Consider the following 4,711-nt stretch of genomic DNA (forward strand, 5'->3'; position numbering starts at 1 on the left):
TCATCTCGGCTAACTTTCCTCCTAATTTATGTGCTAGAGAAACTGAGTTGTTGGCACTTTGTATGCTGTCCACTTTCCTTCTAATCACATCTTACGTGTGAAAACCATTTGTATTTTTAGAACACTCCATTCTCCTAAAGAAAGCAGATTATTGATTGATGTATTCTGCATATAGATAGCGCATAAGTTCAAATATGCAACTTATGTATCTTCTTGCTGCCCAATTTGCAATCAATCTCTTGCATTGTGTTTTTCTGGCAGTCACTCATGTAGGCTGCATGCCCCTTGCCAGGACCTGTAGGGAGGGGCTCTTTTCAGAAAGTACCGAAGGGCCTGACTTATCCCCATCCAGCGTTTTCAGCATGTTCTGGTTCTGTTGAGTTTTTGCTTGTTCTTTTCAGTTGTGCAGGCAGAGTTCTTACCTGGTGTTTGAGAATTCCTAGGAGCAAAAGAGTGGAAATCAAATGCATAAATGTTTAAGCCTGGGACTGATGCATTGTCGCTACCGTCAAATTATTCTGGTTAAAATGAGTCATGGAACCAGGCAAATTGCAGTGGAGGGTCTGCACACATCTGTACGTGAGTCACAAGCCATGGGAGGCCAACAATTTAATAAACCATCACATGAGCTTTCACGGTGTCTTTCAGAAGAGACTAAGAATGGCTGCTCTTACTTTTTTGCTATCCCTCATAAATGTATTTTATCGTATTAGTTTTGAATAATAATTATTTGTACCATTGCATGTACTGTATATTGTTCTTCCATAAGATATTCAATGGAGGGGGGGCTGGAGAGATTGCTCAGAGGTTAAGAGCACGGTCTGCTCTTCCAGAGGTCCTGAGTTCAATTCCCAGAAACCACATGGTGGCTCACAAACATCTATGATAAAATATGGTGCCCTCTTCTGGTGTGCAGGCATACATGCAGGCAAAATACTGTATACATAATAAATAAATCTAAAAAAATAGATATTCAATGGGTATTAGCCCAATGAAAGAATTAATGGATTACTGAATGTAAGTGAAGTATAGAAACAGAAGGCATAGTTCATGAAGACTGAAAATGTAAAGTGAGCAATCCTCTGTAACTTTCTAAATACTTATTTATTTTTTAAGTATAATGGGATAATAACAAGGACTTAATCTTAACTATATTACCTAATAAGAATGGATTATTATGCTGGAGAGTTTGGCATACTGCTCGTCAAACAATGAAAATTCAATTACCAGAATCTACTTTGATGGCTCGAAACCCCTGAAGATCTTGGGAGTGGGTCTGATACTTTTTCTGACTCTCAAGAACAACTGTACCTATGTACACATCAAACTCCCACATCATCACACATAAATATACACCATTAAAAATAAAATATGTCTTATTCTAGAAGAATGAAAAGTGTTCTTTTCTTACTTTGCCCTTAGCATATTATTACTCTGCCCTCTGATCTGCTCTATAGCCTGTGACAACTGTTTCGCTTTCCTTCACTCCTCTGGCTATTTGTAATATCACTTCAACCTAGTTTCACTAACAGGAAACATTGGGAGACACCAACAAGAAGTAATGTGGGATGTCCTTCTGTATATGTGTTCCTTTTATTGGTTAATGAATACAGCTGCTTTGGCCTATAGGAGGGAAGAATACAGCCAAACTAAAAGAGATATATAGAGAGAGTATGCAGAGTCAGAGATGCCATATAGCTGCCGAAGGAGTAGAATGCTGACTCCGGTAAGCCACAGCCTAGTGGCAATACATAGATTACGAAAAATGGGTTAATTTAAGATGTAAGAGGTAGCTAAAAATATGCTAGAGTCATTGGCCAAACAATATTATGATTAATAGAGTTTCTTTGTGACTATTTTGGGTCTTGGTAGCCAAGCAGTCCCAGCCTACAAACCATGAAGCCTACTGCCTCTTGAATTCTCTGTGCTGGAGTTCTAGTAGATACTGCACTTCCTCGAAGATGGGCCACACCTACCTTTTCAAAGCTCCACTTCTCATAAGTTCCCTAACATCTTTCTTCTTCATACACATGGATATTATGATGGAATTTGTTACCCACTGATATGAGTCCTTATATGCCACAATTTCCTTAATGAGACTCAGCTTTTTCTTATAAAATGTCTTGTAGTTGGTTGATTTTTACTCTTTTATTCTTTAATTTTTTTTAGGGTCCTGCCAACCAGCTCCTAAATAATCATACACAAAGACTTATTCTTTCTAAAGAATACCCAACCTTAGCTTGATTTGTTACTAGTCAGATGATGTGGGATTCCACGCTGTAAGCTGTGAATACTATGGGTTAATAAAGAAACTGGCTTGGATTGATAGGGTAGAACAGAGCTAGGTGGTGAAAACTAAACTGAATGCTGGGCAAAAGGAGGGCAGAGTCAGAGATGCCATGACGCTGACGCCAGAGATAGACACGCTGGAATCTTGCTGGTAGGCCACAGGCTTGTGGTAAAATATAAAATAATAGAAATTAGTTAAATTAAGATGTAAAAGCTAGCCAATAAAAATACATTAGAGCTAATAGGCCAAGCAGTGATTTAAATAATAGAGTTTATGTATGATTATTTCGGGAGTCTGGGTGGCCAAGAAAATAAACTTGGCCTCCAACAACAATCAGCTTTTCTTAAATTATCCTGTCTACCTTTTGCCTCTGGTCTTTTTGCTTTTCTTACTTCTGTACATGTTAGTTTCACTCTTACTCCATGGCTGGCTGTGTAGCTGGGTGATTGGCCTCTGATGTTGTCTTCCTTCTCTTTATTCCCTTGCTCCTTGATTTTCTCTTCCTTCCTGATTCCTCTTTTTTCTCATTCTATTTATTCTCTCTGCCTGCTCGCCCCACCTATCCTTTCTCCTGCCTTACAAAGAATGTAGGAAAGCTAGTAAAGCCTACAAGACCTAAAGACAGATCAACAGGCTGGAGAGTGTTCCTTCAAGTTTGAGCCATGGAAACCTCTTCTGCATATCAGGTCTGCTCATAGTTTTCTTTGCATCTTGATTGTCTCAGAATGACTCTCAGCTGCTTAATTGCTTACTCTGAAAAGGAGTAGCCTGTTGAATCAGGACAGTTAAGGGACTTTCTGAAGCAGTTTTAAATTGTTTATATTCCTGTTTCAGGAACTTTCCTGCAGGATGGAAGGTTTCAATCTCAGATTAAACTGTTACAAGCCCATAAGGTAAAAAGAACATTGCAGTTTGGCTATATACTCATATTTAAAAATATACAGCAACACAACCTTAAAGAATATTATAAATATTTGTATTAAACAGGAAGACAAAATATGAATATGACTTCCTTGTTGCTCCCACTAAACTTAATTTTTATGGAAGCAATTTAATTTCTGCTCTTATGTAGCAGGCCACAGAAGTGGGTTGTCCATTCCACCGTGACTACAAGTCAGAGAGTTCAAGCCTATTCTTGCTACTTCAAGGTTATTGACATGAGATTTGACTTAAAGTGTTGTTACTAACAGGATATCTTGACCTAGGGTCTGGTTACTTGGTGTTTTGGGTATTAAAATAGTAATCAATTTTTTTGTTCCTTGTCTCGTGAAAAAAGGGTCTTTTGCTTTCTTGTCCTCTTTTGGATTGGGTTCTTTAAAGATAATAATAAATAAATATGGGTGGATTCAGTATTCACTGGACCGTCTTCTTGAATTCTGTTCTGAGTCTCTGTCTTTTTCTTTCATACCTCTGTTCCTTCTGCCTATATTTTCTTATCCACATGCCCCCTACCCTGGAACATGCAAATCGCATTGAGGCTGGACCCCAACACTCTTACACATGGTTTGGATAGTGATAGGGAGATTGTGCCTTTCAATTTATATCTATATGCTTTAGCAGAAATAGCGGTTTGTCCCCTTCTGTGATTAATGGTTTCTCAATGGTTTGAAAAATCATTCTAAGATTGTCCTTGGAAGTGAATGCTTTCTGTGCAAAAGGTCTTACAATCAAATATGCTTTAGAATAGACATCAAGGTAATAGATACAGTTGTTTTCAAATAGTTACTTGTTTAAATACTGGCCAGATGCTGACATCTGAAAAAATCCAGGGATGTGGCCTCTCATAATGACTAACTAAACCCACCCTAGAGATTTCTTTCTTATGTTGAGTTGCAAGAGATTACTTAAGTGATAATTTAATTAACTAGATGCATGTCAGGATTAAACAATGAGGAAATCTCTGACAAGCTCCATGTAACAACATTTTTTTCTATTTAACTAGAAATGGAGGGTAATAATAAATGTTCAGCAGTAGCTAGTTCTTGGTTGCTATTCTGTTCTTAACATATTTCATTTATTCATTGTCTTTTATTGTTTTTTGTTTGTTTGTTTGTTTTCTGAAGATGAGTTTTTATTGGCCACAGCTACTTGAGAGGAATGAAGCGTGAGGAGTGGGTGGCACCGAAGCCAGGCCGGCCGTACTTCAAAGGCTAGTAGGTGATGGAGAACTCGCCCAGGTAGTGGCCAATCATCTCAGGCTTGATCTCCACCTGGTTGAAGGTCTTGCCGTTGTACACGCCCACCATGCTCCCCACCATCTCGGGCAGGATGATCATGTCCCGCAGGTGGGTCTTCACCACCTCGGGCTTCTCCATAGGCGGCGCCTCCTTCTTGGCCTTTCTCAGGCGCTTGAGCAGCGAGTGCTGCTTCCGCCGCAGGCCGCGGTTGAGGCGTCGCCTCTGCCTGGCGCTGTAGAGCTGC

At 39.3% G+C, this 4,711-nt stretch overlaps 1 pseudogene; it reads right to left on the minus strand.

The window, feature by feature from the left end:
* Positions 1 to 4,374: 4,374 nt before the first annotated feature.
* Positions 4,375 to 4,711, minus strand: part of LOC126497474 (40S ribosomal protein S15-like) — a 62,364-nt pseudogene continuing 62,027 nt past the window's right edge.

Source organism: Alexandromys fortis, unplaced genomic scaffold, assembly GCF_014885135.2.
Source record: "Alexandromys fortis isolate MF-2015 unplaced genomic scaffold, M_Fortis_MF-2015_v1.1 scaffold_24, whole genome shotgun sequence".
NCBI lineage: Eukaryota > Metazoa > Chordata > Mammalia > Rodentia > Cricetidae > Alexandromys > Alexandromys fortis.